Source organism: Poromitra crassiceps (genome assembly GCF_964638095.1).
Source record: "Poromitra crassiceps genome assembly, chromosome: 2".
In the NCBI taxonomy this organism is placed as follows: Eukaryota; Metazoa; Chordata; class Actinopteri; order Beryciformes; family Melamphaidae; genus Poromitra; species Poromitra crassiceps.
The window spans coordinates 71,788,252-71,806,897 of NC_139624.1; the positions used below are offsets into that span (position 1 = coordinate 71,788,252).

General features: G+C 46.0%; 1 protein-coding gene across 1 annotated transcript in view; it reads right to left on the reverse strand.

Annotated features, from left to right (window-relative positions):
* The window catches only part of ncoa2 (nuclear receptor coactivator 2), a 171,018-nt gene that overhangs the window by 113,750 nt on the left and 38,622 nt on the right, over nt 1-18,646 (reverse strand). Inside the window, exon 2 of the mRNA XM_083632246.1 lies at nt 17,620-17,705. The gene's annotated coding sequence lies outside the window, so the exon portion shown is untranslated. The remainder of the gene's footprint in view (nt 1-17,619; nt 17,706-18,646) is intronic.

Genomic DNA, 18,646 nt, shown 5'->3' on the forward strand with positions numbered 1-18,646 from the left:
GAAATGACACCAGTGTCTACAGCAGAGGTTATGTGCTTTTATTAATGACAACAGAAACAGGCCATTAAACTCTCAAAGCTAAGTAGCACTCTCCGTCCTGATTGGTTGTCTCCGGGCTTTCCGGCACAAGTTACCATGGGGATTCCAAACCTGATTGGTTCCGCTTGTCCCTTTGGGTTGGATATGATTGGTTGCCTGCGTCTCCTTGACACGGCAGTAACGACGGGTCATTGTACATTGAGACAAAATACGAGAGAGGCTGCAAGTACTAAGGCACGTCTCAATGACAGACACCATGACAGACAGCCAGACAGTGTGGCCAGCAGGCTGGCAGGCCATTTCTGTTGCTGGGGGGGGGGGGGGGGGCATCTCCAAACGGGCAGACTAGCTCGGGACCTCTAAGCCTAGAGAATGCCCTGGATCCCAGGGCAGCTATAAACAGCTGGGTACTGGTGTTAGCACTTCCTCTGTAGAGCTGTGTCACAGAGTTAATTAGCAACGTCAGCCAGCAGAGGAGGGGTTCTTCCCAGAGCAAAGCTCAGTCCCTCTTGCTCAGGCTCCACAAGTCCAGAGCCGGTCTGGAAGCAAGTGAATCTTCTGTGTTTCTTCACTTCTCCTCCATGTGTACTTCATTAAGCCCTTACCTTCAACTTTCTGCCACCAATACAACAAACTATACATAAAACATAAATACATAACATAACATAAATAAAATATAAAACAATTATAAAACTGAACCTCTGTTAGGAGGAGAAGGAATTCATGTTTCATGCTGCTCTGATGAGACACAAGACATCAGCTCATAACACACAAATAACACTTATGTACAGCCTAGGGATGAAACGATATCAGATTTCACAGTACGGTATGATATCTACTGAATTATCACGGTATATACGGTATTTCACGATATTACATTTTTCCCCTTTTAATTAAATGCACTATGGTCCATCGAGAGAGAAAACAACATTTTGCTTTAAAGAGAAACTTTGACCACAGTTAAACATTAAATTAGAATTTTAAGCTTCTTTTAATTTATTTATTTATTTAACTCAAACTCAATACGGTTTGTTCAAGTAGTGTTGGCGTACAGTATGTTGTAGCAAGATGGCGCACCGCAGGGCATCCAGTTTTATTGACGACTACAAGCCAGAGAGACAAGTTATATCATATAGTCTGCCTGTCGTGGATGTCCGCTAACCATACCTTGGATTTAACCACAAAAACTCCCAAACCGTCGACTTCAGCCGCTTATTCGGCAGATAAAGAGCTGGTGCCTCGTCGTTTTCCTCTTTACTTTGTCATCGTCACGTCCACTAACATAGAAATGTCAATCACATGACACAACCGGACAGCCAATGAGGTTGAACAGCTTTCTCCGCAATTAACAGGTAACGTTAGGCAACTAATCCAATCAATAAGCCTTTTGTGTGCGTGTGTAAAACTCCTATTTAGTGACTCAATTTGCTACTAGCAAATGAAAGTGTGACGTTTTGTGCGACCGTGCATATTGCAGCTTAACGTGGGCACGGTTGCCTGACACGGCGGTGAACCGTAAAACGGTCTATCGTTACATCCCTAGTACTACAGAGCATTATGATGATGAAGTCATCAGCAGCACACTAAGTGCATGTGCAGCACATTGTACTGTGCTGCTGTCTTGCCTTACTCGCACAATCACGAGACACGGACATACACACATCATGCATCTTTTAACGACCATAGTTATGTACAAGTCAAAAGTGCACCAAGGCAAAGATGTTATGATGATGATGACAAAGAAATCAGGTATCTGCTTTTAACACGTTATGGCTCTAGGCTTACTCCCTGATGAGTCCTACCAAACTGCTTTGAGTAAGACACATCCCTTTTAAATATTCATCAACTTTCCATCACTAAACTCTCAGAAAAACCACAACACAACAAAACAAAAACAACAACCAATTTCACCTCATTAAGTTGAGTCATTTAGAGGGAAAGTGGGTGCAGCAGAAAGCCAGATCTGACAGCGCTTATCCACCTTATTTCTAGCTGCCATGATGCCTATGGGTGCTTCTTCCGGTGTAATAGACGGTTTTAACTTGACCAAAACAAAACCCGTCTATGAAGGTTTTACAGCAGAGTTATTCTGCTCTACAGCCGTAAGGGTTAATATGTCACTTTTATAAGTTCAGAAAAAAATGTAGACGGTCAAAGTAACCATTTAGATTACCCTTGTGTGCTCAGTTGATCAAGGTAACGGCTATTTAGAAATCTGGTTTTCGTTTTCAGCTTTATTTTATGCATTAAATGTGGTTCGGGTGCTGGGATAACGTAATGCATTATGGGTAGTCGGCTATGCTAGCGGGTGTAGCGGCTAACGTTAGTTACTTTACATGGCAGTAAAACGCCACTGAATGACCAAATTGATTTAACTTTTAACCATTTTGAGTAACACTGTTTCTATACGGACCCCCAGCGTTGGTTAGTTGTTTATAACGTGACTATATTTATAACGTTTATGTGCATTTACTCAGAAGAACTGGGGGTTGGGGTGGCAGTAGTGAAGCCATAACTTAATTATGCATGTGACCCCCCCCCCCCCCATATTTTAATTAAAAAAAAATTATAGAACACAAACAAAACAAAACAAAAGAGACAAACAGGCTCAGATACAAGAACAGAAAAGAAACAAAAACATACAAACATAATGAACATTCAACATTACAGTGGTGCTACCAGCCACGTAAGATGCTTATGTGCTTGTAAGTGATGTACTTGGGATCTCAGGCAAGGGGTCTATAGGAAACCAGCCGGGCGAGTCACCTGTCGCCCGTAACCTCATCGAGGTAGGCTAAAAACGGGTTGCATATAGTTCGAAATTTTCTAAGTGAGTTGGTTCTCAGGAACCTGAGACTCTCCATCCGTATAACAGAAATCATGTCCGTCAACCACAATTGGAAAGAGGGTGAAGAGGGGGACTTCCATTCCTTAAGAATTCGTTTTTTGGCAACAGTTGTCCCCAGTGTCAGAGATTGTTGCACAGCTGTAGTGAAGTTCAGAGAGGACTCCGAGCAGCCGAAGATGGCGAGTTCTGCCTCCGGCTGAAGGGTTATTTCGTAGGCCTTAAGAGTACCAGTCAAATATTTTGGCCCAGAATCCCGCCAGTGAAGGGCAGAACCAGAAGGCATGAGACAGAGTGCCCTCTGACACCTGACACCTGTCACACAGTGGAGAGACAGAGGGGTAAATCTTGCAACTTTTGCTTAGAATAGTGAAGACGATGGGTGACTTTAAATTGGATCAGCTGGTGTCTACTATTAACTGAGCATAGCTGTACCACAGACAAGACTCCTATCCCATACAATATCAGATAACTCAATGCCAAGTTCCCCCTGTCATGCTTCGCTAATCCTCTCAGTAGAGGCCGTGATGCAGTTGTCAAACACATGATGCATGTGATTGACTGGCATATTCTGGACAGTCTCTGCCATCACTTAGTCCAACATCAGGCTGTCAGCTGGTTCAGTTCATTAGCATTGGGAGTCAGGGCATACGGCCCATCAGTCAATACAGACTGCCTTGTGTCACTCATACAATGTGGAATCACTGCGGGGCTAAGTGAGGATGTCAAGATCCAAGATGGATAAAGTCGTGCAGCTTTCAAACAGCTATTCTTCACAACTCCACTGACCCGGTTCTGACCCGGGGCGCTGAAAGGTAAGACTCAATCTTGGTCACAACACATTCCATAATATTAAGACGGGGACGAGGGAAAGAGTATGTTTAAGTGATTCTGTAAGGCTGGCTTTACATGGTAAAACCTTCACGCAACTAGTTGCACGTTGCAAATTGCATGAAACATAATTTACATGCAACTTGACAGTTACATATAGCAATTCAAAAATCATCAAGTCTCATGCAACACAGTAGTTTATTTGATTAAAACAGGCTAGCTAGATTGGTAATGTTTCATCTGTTATATTTCGTTTTTCTCGCTACAGTAGATCAAGTGGGGAGTGTCATTGTAACTTGCATCTTTGTATCTTATTTCGTATAGTTTTCTCGCTGGATAATATCAATTTGGACGTGTTGTATCATTTTCTTCTGCCACTTGCTGGCTACCTTTTTTTCGCTGGCTACTTTCTTTCACTAGGCGCGCTCGATTCCTAGGCCCGCTGCGTGGGCTCACTATCACCCGCCTTGCAGCTCGCATACGCAGCTCGGCTGCAGCGTGGCCTCGCCTGCCCTGCGAGTGTGTGTGTGTTGCTCACAAAATGTTATTGCCCTTAAGTTTACATGCACGCGGGTGTGTGTGTGTGTCTGTGCCCTTAAGTTTACATCAGTGCCTATGACATCATCAGTGATGCCATAAGATAATGTTGCTCTTATGACATCACTGATGACATCATCAATCTTATGACATCACTGATGACATCATCAATCTTATGACATCAATGATGACATCATCAGTGTTGTCACAATGCCTCCTATGACATCATTATATAGATAGATAGATTATGGCTGGCCCAGAGAATAGGAAGAGAGCTATCGGTGCCTTAATAGCCTACTTATTGATATGCTGGAGGAGCTAAAAGGCTAACATCTGTGGGTGAACGACTGGCTACTCAAAAGAGAGACCAATGGATTATTTCACACTCTCTTCAAGGAGCTTGCGCCAATGAGCCTCTGGTGAGTGGATTCTCCCAAAACACACAACAAACAATAGCAAATTGTTCAAACATCCGTCATGTTAACATTAACTAAACTAGCGGTAGCCACCGGCTAACTGCCATTTAAACATCTTTGCTTCCAGTACCTAACTCATGTTTGTTTGTTGGCATGGCTCAATGAAACACTTTAGCATGATTACCATCCCTCCATGAAGTCTAACTCAATCTCCTTCTGAAGCATCCAAGAGACCATATCTGTTTGATTTTGTTCCTTTCGGTGATACGCTGTTGTCGAGTTGAAATGAGACCACATCAACGTAGGTTGCTGAGCTCACGTTTGTTTGTTGACATGGTTCAGTTGTTTGACATCATTATCGGACATGTTATCAGCGTTTTGGTTGGGTGTTGCATGAAACTAGTTTCACAAAATTGAGAGTTTTGCAACTGTTGCGGCTGAGTTTCAGACAAATTTCAAGTGCGTTGCAGAGGGCTTTAGACCATGCAAATCACCTTGCAACTTAATTTCACCTAAGTTTCAACCAACTAAAGTTGTGTGAAAGTTTCACAGTATAAAGCCAGCTTAACATCATCATCCACCAACAAGATGAAACCAAGTCCTCTTCTGAGACAAAGTCAGTGATAGCAAATGTCACACAAAAGTCAGATCCTTTTTAGACTTTAGGTATGATAACTGCCCGTTAGGCCAGGCCCAGTATGCCGTTTATTGTAAAAACACTGGCAGACTGAAGATCTTAGGGTAAAAACTAGGGATGGGGCCGATCCGATCCAATATCGGTATCGGGTGCCGATACTGACATAATTCACGGATAGGAATGCGGGGGGGGGGGGGTCAATTCCAGCGCGGGCCGTAATTTGCCCTTGTATAATAGTATCCTTCTTTGCCTTGTATATTTTCTTAATTTTGTCTGCTTTTTGCAAGGTATATTTTTTTTTTAATCTTTAATTGGCCAAATCTTTGCCTATACTGTATATTCAAGAAAAATATCGGTATCGGAATAATATCGGTATCGGCAGATATCCAAATTCAGGTATCGGAACAGGATCGGAAGTGAAAAAATGTGGATCGGTGCATCCCTAGTCAAAACACTGGCAGACTGAAGATCATCGGGAGGGTTAAGATTGGATCTACAAAGCGCTCACATTATCAGATCATCTGTGCCGAACATCGGGACCGACCGAGCTGCCAGGCCACATTTCTCCTCAGATTCTCGGGAGGGGTGAATCGGGCATAAATCGTGCCAAAACTCGTGTAGTCTGAGCCAGCCTTTAGGGTCAAAACCCTGGCAGACTGAAGATCTTAGCGGAAGTGAAACCTGAGGATGTGACTATTAGAGGCTGGGACTCGGGTGGTTTACTGGAGCACGTTGTTTTGCTACTTTGTTGTGATGTCTCAGTTATGATGAGCTTAGGTTTCCACTTGCATAAGGGTAGTAAACACCCCTTCCCAGACTCACTCTCTCTCACACACACACACACACACACACACACAGTAACCAGTGCCACAGTCAGCCCTGCCTGTGTGAACTCAGCACTTGTCACTTCGTGACAGCGTTTCGTCTGCATCATGGCCTGACTGTGCGACTGACTGACTCACCAGTCTAAATGAAGGCGTGGCTTATTATAAGACTGTAATGGCCACGCCACTGCCTCAGCAGCAGAGCCTCAACACTACATCAATAGCTGTCCAATATCTGATCATTGTTAGACTCATATGCCATGAGAGTGCACGCAATATTGGAGACGAAGAACCTTGAACCTTGAACTAATTCTCAACATTCAATTTAATTTAATTTAATTATTTTCCTTTTTAACAACAAAAATGTTTTTGTTCCCTATGCCTTTCACGAAAATAAGGAAACATGGGAATTTTAATGATTTGGTCGGTGACTAATAAATAAGAGTGGCCCAGCAAGTCATTATAGCAAGTTAGCAACATAGGAATATTCACCTTATGTAGCCACGCCCATTTGACCCGGTTGTGTGGTCGTGTCACAACTTCCGCAAAAAATAAAATAAAATAAAATGGCTGGTTGCTCCAATATCATCTAACTCTGAAAAAAAAAAAAAAAAAAAACACGATTTCAGACGGCAGCCCGTCTTTATTGTCACACAACACACTACAACACATGCATGCGGCCACTACACACACTCATGCTGACGGTGGCCAGTGAAATTATGTCCTCTGCATTTGACCCATCCAGGCTTGTCCTTTCCTCCAGGGGGCAGGCCAGGAGCAGTGGTCGCTATTTCTTTCCAGCACCCGGGGACCTTCATTGGACCATCTTCAGATGTTGTCGTCACTGGTCGGCTGACGATCTTCTGCATGTTTTTGGTGGGGGGTTATGTACGGAGGAACCCCCTGGGGGGTACGGGGCGAACATGCAAACTCCACACAGAAAGGCCCTTTCGACGAGATAGCCCACCTGGGCAGTGGGCACTGAAGATATGGGGGGTCCACAACTCCAGCGCCCATAGCGTCCCAGGTGGGAATCGAACCCAGGACCTTCGAGCTGTGAGGCGACAGCGCTTACCACTGCACCACCGTACCCCTCTTTTAACTTAACTAATAATTTGGCCAATTGTATGTAACATACCAAATAAAAGCAAACGGCAATGTCTAAGAATGCAACGCCATGTAACTGGCTCGTTAAGTCTTGCATTCCAGGGAATTAGGTTAACGTCTGCTCTGCTGGTCTTATAGACGTAAGTGGCTCGAGCGCTCGGAGGAGAGAAAACTATCTGAAGCTTTCTTTGTTGGAGTCCAGGAAGTGCTCGTCATTGTGGACGATAACGTTATCTGACCTGGCTAACAGTGGATACTCTGCTTGCTTGCTGTGTACCGGCTCAAAGTAGCTACATTCTTTATTTTACCCCTGCACTGTCTGCTCCAAAAACAACTCTCTTATTTTGCGCCGTGACCGCCGGAAGTGTTAAAAGGACCCGGAAGAATTTGGCCCACTGTAAGGTCTGAACATAACGGTGAATAGCATACTTAAAGACAGACAGGTCCATTGAACTAACCTCAACAGAAAAGCACACACACACACACACACACACACACACACACACACACACACACAACGTTTGAAAGTTTGAAAAATCAATTGACTTTGAAAGCTGTGCCTGCAGTTGAGTGAGGTGACGGCAGCTTTGTGTCACGGCTCATATCTTAGGTGACACAGGAGCAGACTCTCCTGGCCCATGCTGGAGCCACCCAGTCTGGCCAGGGAGGAACGCAGAGACAACAGGGGGGCTGCTGCTGCTGCTGCTGCTGCTGCTCCTCACAGTGCCAGAAAACACAAGGTTTCTCTTCCTATCAAACTCAGCTGCTACAACCTGGATAAGGGGCCCTTTACACGAGGACAGTTTCTGGAAGAAACGACACAATAGCGTTTCCTTCACACCTTCTCCCTGTTTACATGAGCGCTGTTGAATTTTTAAAACGCTGTAATATGTACATGCCAGGTCGCTAGGTGGCAGTGTGATCACCTTATTCTTTGCCCATACAAGGACGCTTCTGCATGACGTCATTTCGTAATCGTATTCTCCAGGTTTTAAACACGGAAGTAGAGTACGCCTACAGCAGTCATTTAGACTTGCCAAAATGCTGTTTTCAAGCTAAAAAAAAAACCCAAACTGTTTTAAAGTTTTAATATTTGTCGGGTGAGAATGTAACATATATGTGACCAGTTTATCAGAATAACGCCTATTGGAAATCTTTAATGAGCAGCAAGGACCGGGAGCGCTGAGTGTGCTATCTGTCAAACCCTACTGTAGGCTACTGGCAGTGAGAAAACACTGTCGACGTGCTTTTGTAACTAACGTTAAATGCCGACAGGGTACAGCCATCAGCTCCTCGCAGCAGTAACGTTATGAACATGTAACTGAAGTTGGCCGCAGTGTAGCTTAATTCAGAATGTTGCCAAACTTCATTCATACTGACGTTTTATTTTGAAAATGGTTGCCAACTCGCGCACGGCTATGGCGTAATCGCGTGTGTAGGCACGTCAGAGTTCCTGAAATGAGCCGTCTCAAGCGATTACATGGAGTCCTCAGCGGGGAGCATCACCAAGAATTTCACTCTGGAGGGTGGTTTCAAAATGTGTCGTTTCCTAAGCCCAAATTTGCCGTCGCCGTCCAAAAGGGAGGCACTAACGATAAAATAATTCCCCGTCACCATAGGAAACCGTCCTCGTGTAAAGTGCCCCTAAGACTCCACATGACACTCTGTATAACACTGGGATAAACACCTCAAAGGACAGCACATTTCTGTAAGATGTCTGTGTAGAATTCCACCTGTGAGGTTGTAATCCTGGCTAATATTAACCTATCAGAGGATAGACAGCTCTGGGCAAACAGGTGTAGTAACTGTTGACTTGCAGCAGGTGAGCTAAACTAGAGTGATGCAGCTGATGGGAAGTGTGACAGCATTCAAAGCTGTGTATCCTTCAGTGTTTCCCCTAGAATTGGTTTCAGGCTTGTTGGTACGACCCACCGAGAACAAAACCTAAACAACAGACGCAGCGCGACGTGTGGATGGCGCGGTCGGCTTTCGGTGAAACGGCACAGCGGGCGCTCTGCAATTTATATTTGCTTTATAAAATGTTGGTTCGCTCAGTATTCAAGACTTCAAACAAAGTGATCACAAGGAGAGGATGAGATTAATAAAGTTGCATTTATTGCTGAATAAATAAGCTGTGTAAATTATTGCAAAACATTACAGGGATGAAAACTCACACAGGCTCCCAAAAGCAAAATGCTTATTGATTTGAATGAATGAATATTTGGTGTTATTTATATTTAGTGCTATTATAATATATTATTACTGTCACCAATATATGTTTTGTTGTATTGTAATATGCCATAAAGGTTTGTATTGAAATTTGAGAGGGGGAAAAAAAGGGGGAAAAAAGTGGCCAAATTTATCAATGAATGCTCCTTCTTATGCTGTGAATGGTGAGGTACAAACGCTTCATAAAGTCCATGTGAACCCTATTGTAAGAGGCTTCCAAAACTGCGGTCTCTGCGCATGCATTGATTGATAAATAAGGCCCAATGCTTCTGCCACAGAAGTGTATTTAATCCTATATAGCTCGTACACATGCATATCCTATTAAAACACTGCGCATTTATTCACCTTATGTAGCCCTGCTGACTTGACCCAGTTGTGTTATGACTTCCTGTTCAAAACACCATCTGTTTTACCTGCTCACTAAAAGTACCGTACTGTCACAGGAAGTGTCAACACAATAGGAAGTAACTGGCTGACCCCTGTGTTGGAACATAAGGTGAACAGTTCTATAAGGTGCTTTGGATAAAAGCGGCCACCAAATCGCATAATTATGCTATGTGACGGCACAACGGTTTCTTCAGCATTAGATGCGTTTGTATAACACTGTGGTCTGTCCCTTAAGAGCCACCGTAACGCTGTGTCACCACCACCACCACCACCACCACCACGCTAATAATCACGTTTGACTACTTCTCCACAGTTCTCAAATCAAGTTCAGCTGCCCACCACAGCCAAACAAAAAGCAACAGGGGCTGCGTGTATATACAGAGGGGGGTCTGTGTATATACAGAGGGGGGTCTTCAAAAAACACTCAATCACCCATTCCAGTCATAGTATATGAAATAAAGAAAGGCCCTGAGTCTGTGCCAGGCAGCAGTGTGACTGCCAAGGGGGTGAGGGCATGTGCCCAGTGTGCCATGCCTGTAATCATGTGGGTTAGCAGGGCTTTGCTTATGGAGACACACCCAGAGTGTGCCAGGCATGACTGTGCATTCAGCTGCATCATCAAACGCTATGGGGGGAAGTGTTTGTTTGAAGTCTCCTGCACACACTATAATGACAGCGGGGGGGGGGGGGGGGGGGGGGCGGGGGGGCTAAACCACCGTGGAGGGCCTTGAACAATGTCTCACTGGCTTGTAAGCTGTCCTCACATGGCTTCCATCCGCGCAAAACGGCCCGGCTGGGGAGCGAGATGGATGCACCAATAAAGACTGCAGCCCGGAGGATTGCATCATGGGCCATTTATTTCCCTAAACTGCAGATAAACCGTGCCAGAAGAAGAGGAGGAGGGGGAGGGGGGGTCAGAGGACCTAACTTCTTCTCAATTTACAGCTCAATATTTGCACGGGTGAGAAGAAGAAGAAGAAGAAGCGCTGAGTGGGCCAAAACACACAGACACATGTTGGGGCCGTGTCGTTGGCTGGTATTAAAGACAAACACGTGTAATTAAAAACATTATCGATTTCAACGACGGCGGGGTGGGGGGTCTGGAGGAGTGAACCCTCTGGCCTTCGCCGACAATGCCGGTTAGCTCAATCCAGATGTTCCGATATTAGGTTTTGGGTCGGAGAGGAGAGGAGAGGAGAGGCATGGTGGGGAGATGGAAGGAGGAATGACTCAATGGATGGAAGGGATATGAAGAAGAGCGCTATCAGGTTCAACACTGAAGTCTTCTTGGGATGATTCTAACAAGACTTGACTGACTGGCATCGGTGGCATGCAGCTTCTCAGAACATACAGAAGGATCGGATCAATGATGGAGCGAGTAATGGAGTAACACAAGAGAGAGATCAGAGCGTGGAGAGAGAGAGAGCAGAGGAGGATGGGGAGATGGGGAAAACAGAGAGTAATTCTAGCTGCAGCAGCAGCAGCAAGTGATGGGGCTGGGCATTTTGAAGGAGGTGAAGTGCACGGAGCACAATGATCATGAGATATGTTTGAAGTGGCGTGTCTCTCCAGCCCCCCACAGCAGCACAGTGCCTGAGTGGGCATGTGCATGTTGATTCTGGATCACCTGGCACTTGAACTCAATCTTTGTCACCAATGCAAATTAATTGAGCTACTTGAGACTACTACTATGACTTATCCAACCATCAGGGATGCAGGATAACTGTCCAAGTGTCCATGTATGTAAAAAAGGCAAACTCAAACTAGTTTTGAGATACAATTGTGAAATTTGACACACTTCATCTACCATGACATCAAAATCAAAGTTTCGTCATTTATTTTCATGAGCATTGGTGATTTATTTAGCGAGAATTTGCAGTTGCTGTTTACAGAAAAACATTTTGATGCACTGTGGACAATTATTGATCATTCAGAAATCTATCTGGATTGTTTATGGAGGACAGTCTGAAGATGCTGTGGAGCAAGTTTGGTGTCTTGGACAGAAAAATGTGGAAGGAGATAAAGGTTTAAATAGTTTGAAGGTTTTTGAGGAAAAGCAGCATGATGGACTTTCATAACTCCTGTCAGCTGGAAGCATCTAAACATCTCTGCTCACTTGGGCCTACATTATTGTTAAGAGTTGCAAAGTCGCAGCATGACGAGCATGTACGACCAATTTGTTAGGAATTTCCAACGTTCTGAACTTTAGACGGCTGGTGTAGCACCACCAGGACCAGGCCATAATGTCACCAGGACTAGCCCATAATGTCACCAGGACCAGGCCATAATGTCACCAGGACCAGCCAATATTGCCACCAGGACCAGTCCATAATGCCACCAGGACTAGCCCATAATTCCACCAGGACTAGCCCATAATGTCACCAGGACCAGCCCATAATGCCACCAGGACCAGCCCATAACGCCACCAGGACCAGGCCATAACGCCACCAGGACCAGCCCATAATGCCACCAGGACCAGCCCATAATTCCACCAGGACCAGCCCACAACGCCACCAGGACCAGCCCATAATGCCACCAGGACCAGGCCATAATGCCACCAGGACCAGCCCATAATTCCACCAGGACCAGCCCATAATGCAACCAGGACCAGCCCATAATGCCACCAGGACCAGCCCATAATTCCACCAGGACCAGTCCATAACGCCACCAGGACCGGCCCCTAACGCCACCAGGACCAGGCCATTATGCCACCAGGACCAGCCCATAAACGCCACCAGGACCAGGCCATAACGCCACCAGGACCAGCCCATAATGCCACCAGGACCAGCCCATAATTCCACCAGGACCAGCCCACAACGCCACCAGGACCAGCCCATAATGCAACCAGGACCAGGCCATAATGCCACCAGGACCAGCCCATAATTCCACCAGGACCAGCCCATAATGCAACCAGGACCAGCCCATAATGCCACCAGGACCAGCCCATAATTCCACCAGGACCAGTCCATAACGCCACCAGGACCGGCCCCTAACGCCACCAGGACCAGGCCATTATGCCACCAGGACCAGCCCATAATGCCACCAGGACCAGCCCATAATGCCACCAGGACCAGCCCATTATGCCACCAGGACCAGGCCATTATGCCACCAGGACCGGCCCCTAACGCCACCAGGACCAGGCCATTATGCCACCAGGACCAGCCCATAATGCCACCAGGACCAGCCCATAATGCCACCAGGACCAGCCCATAACGCCACCAGGACCAGGCCATAACGCCACCAGGACCAGCCCATAATGCCACCAGGACCAGCCCATAATGCCACCAGGACCAGGCCATAACGCCACCAGGACCAGCCCACAACGCCACCAGGACCAGCCCATAATGCCACCAGGACCAGGCCATAACGCCACCAGGACCAGCCCATAATTCCACCAGGACCAGCCCATAATGCCACCAGGACCAGCCCATAATGCCACCAGGACCGGCCCCTAACGCCACCAGGACCAGGCCATTATGCCACCAGGACCAGCCCATTATGCCACCAGGACCAGGCCATAACGCCACCAGGACCAGCCCATAATTCCACCAGGACCAGCCCATAATGCCACCAGGACACCAGGACCAGCCCATAATTCCACCAGGACCAGCCCATAACACCACCAGGACCAGCCCATAATGCCACCAGGACATAGGAGTGAGTGAGAAAAGGATCAAATATTGGTGTTTAAGACTGAACAACAATCTGGGTTTCTCATGTGGCCCCCCATGAAAAATCATTGCCCACCCCTGATCTAGCCTCTTAAATTGGTTCTCAAAGTGAACCAGATTCATGCATTTTAGTTTAAAATGTACACATTTTTCTTAGAGAGGGCATGGCCCCCCCAACCCCCCCAAGAGGGTCCAAGCAAGGTCTACCCACCACAATCTCTCCAAATCCAGTGGGAAACATAGTTATTAGTATTTTCTTTGTTCTTAAGAATATACATTGCCTTTTTGTGTTTTGCAATACGGATATTGTTTTATTTATAAATGAATTGAGCATTGGGCCTTTATAAGAATGTTTATTTGTATTATTTCAATTGTCACACTCATGGATACATATTTGAGGTTTGTTTACTAATTGGGAAAAGGACCACTGGAACAAACGCCGCGAACATGATCTGGCTACTTTTTCAATCTGACTGGCTACTCAAAAGTTTGGGGAACTCTGCATAATGCCACCAGGACCAGTCCATAACGCCACCAGGACCAGCCCATAATGCCACCAGGACCAGCCCATAATGCCACCAGGACCAGCCCATAACGATAATAAATAATAAGTATTCTTTATATTCATGCATGGGAAGGCAGATTTCCTCATAGGAAGAAGCAGAATAATAATTGGCAAATACAAGAAGGACCAGCAGCAGATCTGCCCAGCCCCTAAAAACAGGAGGAACAGCACATCTGTCTCTTTAAGGCCTAAATATACGTTCCGCATCAAACCCCTCGCCAAATGCGCCGAGGGGCGCCCCGCGCCCGGCGAGCCTGTCGGCGCAGCCTGCGTGCAGCTCCTCGAAAATGTGACTCGACGCAAATGAGGCGAACAGCGCGAGTATAATATAATGTCGATGGGGAGATATCAGGAGAGAGTGAAAGCTATGACCAAGTATATGCACCACATTCTCTCCTTGGACTAACTTCTAGTCATTGAAATCCTAGTGAAATGACACAATTTGACTCATTTTGCTGGAGACTCCCACACGCACAAGTATATCTCAGCCTTTAGCCTTGTGCCATTTTACACTGGTCTCATGTCATCTTGGTGCAGGAGGACTGAGACAGGTCCTGGACCTGGTGAGACGTAGGAGGAGCCCGGACAGGAGTCAACCCACAGAGCCCAGTCCCTCCACGTGCCAGAGCCTCCCGGTCCCAGCACGGCAGAGTAGTTCCGGAGCAGCGGATTGAGTGGCCCTGTCTTTCCCTAGAGGGCTGACCGTGGGTAGCTACTGGGACGTAAGTCGGGGCTTGATCAACCCCGGCTGGGTCACCTGGGTGAGGGTGTATGATGTCGCAGTACCCGAAACATCCTATGACCCCAGGGTACATCACCGATGATACGTCCCAGTTGCATCCATGTGATGTTTTTTCTATATAGAGGAGGGCAAGTGAGGATACACACAAAACAAGTCTACTTGCATCCTGCAACAACAACAACAACAGACAAACACAGAGCACTGCCTTACAGAGACACACACAGACAGACACATGCACCTTGCCTGCTACCCAGTTCCACTCAAAGAGCTTGTCCACTCCAGAATCACTGCAAGGTAATGGCTCTAAAGTGCCAGATTGCAACCAAGAGCCAGGCCTCCCATTTACCGAAAGCTGATCACGCTCATGAATCTTTAACACTGGCAGTCACTTCAGGATGTCGCAGGACGGGGAGGGGAGGGCCTTCTGTATAATAAACACATTAAGCTGAGGAAGACGGGGGGCAAGAGGAGGTGGTGGAGGAAGAGGGAGGGGGGGGGGGTGTGAGGTGCAGAATGCTTGGCTGTGGCTGTAGGAGGGAGAGCAAGAGAGAGAGAGAGAGAGGGGGGGGGGAGAGAAAGACTGTGACTGTAGGAGAGAGAGCGAGAGAGATAGAGAGAAAGAGCAGGAGAGTCCAGGGACAGCACAATAATAAGCACCGCTCCACAACAATCCAGTCACCAATTCATCTGTGGGCGAGAGCAGGGGAGATCCAGATGTCTGTGTGAGAATCCGATTCTTGTATAAGGTTAAATATCTTGCGCGTGATGAAAAATGGGTTACCTTGTATCAGTGTCTGGTACAATATAATATTTCATCCACAACAGAGGTGAATATATACAGAGACGGTGGAACAGATGGCTGATGCGGGCGCTGCACGCACGCGCACGCACACAGTAAACATATATTTGAAGTGATGTAAACGTTTACTTTCATAAATAGAGAATATAAATATGGAAAAAGATATTCAAGCCTGCAGCGCCTCAAATCTAAAGTAACACCACCGTGCAGTAGGCATATGGAGGCTTCAAGCATGAGGCTTGTTTCACACATGATGGATGAACACTGCTGCAGCCAACGCAGGATTCTTCTCGCATGCAGGCTGCTCTCACTTTTATAAAGCAGGTGGATCGGGGCACTAATAGGCTGAGTGGGAAAAAAAGAGAGTCAGAAGCCAGGAACGTGATGGAGGGAATTGGGGAGAATATTCTGCAGACTGCCATCTCACATAAGCATCAGTACGAGTCACGGCGGTTAGACGTCAACCAAAAGAACCAGTAAGGCCGTGTGTCCACCTAGCGTCTTTTCATCAGGTCCAGCGTCTTTTTTCAGTTGTTTCCAATGGGGGGAGAGCGTATGCGAGCGCACACGGACGTGTAGAGAAAGTGCGCACCGCCCAGCATATATTTTCGGCGTTTTTGTGCGCCCGACTCCCAGCGCTCGCAGCGCTTCAAGCTGAAAATATTTTAACTTTTCAGAAAGACGCTGGTGTCGGCTGCTCCTTTTCTGGTAACTAATCATATGGAAAAACTATCGCAACAGAGACAGAACGGCTCAATTGTGGGAGCAGATCGGCTAGACACTTAATATTTCTGGTGAGTGTTGAGCTAAATCACTGTATGTGTGTTGTTTGCTAATGTTAGCTGTCAGCTATCAAGCTACTACCGCACTGAGCTAACGTTAGTTTCAGACTGCTTCCTTGTATAATTGTGCGCCGAGATCCGCGCTTTCCAGCGTACTTCCAGCGTTTAACGTCGGAAAAAGACGCCAGGTGGACACAGGCCCTAAGGAAACTGAACTCCGACCCGTAAACCCAGGAAAAGAATACAAAGCAAGACGCTGGCTTTGAAGCTCATCTCGATGCTCGGAGGAGGGTCTCACATCAAAAGCACCATCGGCCCCGTTCCTCCCCGATACCAAGACAATCCATATGAGAACAGGCCTAGAATACAATACATGTGCCAAGAGTACTTCTCCTAATCCATTGCTTAGATCGAGTGACACACAAGTCAATAAAAACACAAGCTGCTGCCGAGGGGACACAATGGGTTTTAGGCCAAGTCTAGTGGGTTTAGGCCAAGTCTAGTCCTTTAATGAACATCTTGGTTCAAATAATGTGTTGTACTTTGGGAGTCCGATCTGTGCAACTGGCTCTTTTGTAGGGATGTTAATGATTAACCGTCAATCGATTAATCGATCGTTAAGAATTTGATCACCTAAAGACAGGTGTAAAACCCTGCATTTTGTATTTTCTATTTTGTATGTCAAAGTGAAAAAAGGGGGAGCTACTTGGAGTTTTAAGGCAATATTTAATAAGAAGTAATATATCTGTGTACAAGCAGTTACAAGCAGTTACAAAACAGAATATATCTTCGATATACTACGGGCAAACAAAACGCAAGGCGTTTCAACCACGCAGGTCTTCCTCAGGCAGTGTTAGCTGGGCGTCGGCCGCCGCACCTGTATAAGGCAGTACGTGGCACAAGTCAGTTGGGATGACGTAGGGTGGGCAGTGCTATGACATCACAATATAGGATGGGCCTTATTAAAGCAACGGAGATAACAACATCATACAATAATACATAGACACTAATGGCTGCAGATGTCAAAAGTTGTTTTTTAATATAATGATTAATCAATCGTTAACATGACCAATTTATCGATTAAGGAAATTGATAAAAATTTGCATCCCATTCCCTACTCTTTTGTGTCCATTAACTGTGTGGGTTAGGGGGGTGCAGGTTGTTGCACACACAGGGGGAGGAGAGTTGGCTGTGACGATGCTCCTCACCTTGCTTTCAGTCCAGAGAGTCCCTCAGGGCATTGCTGCAGGACAGTAATGCCAGGAAACCTTTCAGCATCATCCACTTCTCTCTGCTGACCAAAATAACACAAAACAGGACATTCAGTACATACGTAGTCTGAATCAGCACTAGCACATCATCAGTGTGATAAAGATAGTCTCCCGTGAGGAGCTAGGAGGACATGCTTGAAAAATCTGTGACCACAATATATTATTATACGTTGCAATATAATTTGGAATATGACAAATCTAAAGCCAATTTTTTACATTTATTTATTATAAAGTTAAGTTTATTGGTATATTAGACCTTAATCAATGTCACAGTCACACACCCAGTCAAACACCCAACAACAACAAAAAAACATGGAGGGCTACTCAGAAAGGGATCCTCCCACCAGGACAGTTAGGTGTGCAATGGGTGCTGAGAGTGGGCAAACAAAGAAAGAATCTAAAAAAAAATATCTGACTACAACTACATGCTGCCCACCATGACATCAACTGTTGCTGTTCCTGACAGTCAGTCAAATTGATTTAAGCTCCTACAGTGCAGAGCTGCACACGGTCACAATTAAAAATCACAGGAATAAAGCAATGCTTTGCCACGGTATGTGGAAATCATATCATGAGGTCTCTAGCAAAGCCTAGCCCCTAACTTAGCAATATTCCTGTTTCAAATAAACACACATTTGAAAACCATCTGACAAACCGACTGAGAAGAAAGGAGGTAGCTCAACACAAACCTTAAACTGCGTCTGCGTGAGAGTCAATTTACAACTGAAATGTCAATCATTTGCATTGGCATCGATTAGTCACTCTCAGACAATTGGAGGAGACAGAGTGCAAAGTTGAGGTCCACGCAGCAGCAGCAGCAGCTTGTCAAAACAAACTGGAACTAGCTCTCCTCAGCTAGTCCAACAGCCAACGCTTTTAAATGGACTAGTAGTAAATCAGCCCAGAGCACCAGACTGAGCAAGTCCTTCATCTAGTGCAGACTGTTTGCTTTAGGTTAGTGCAG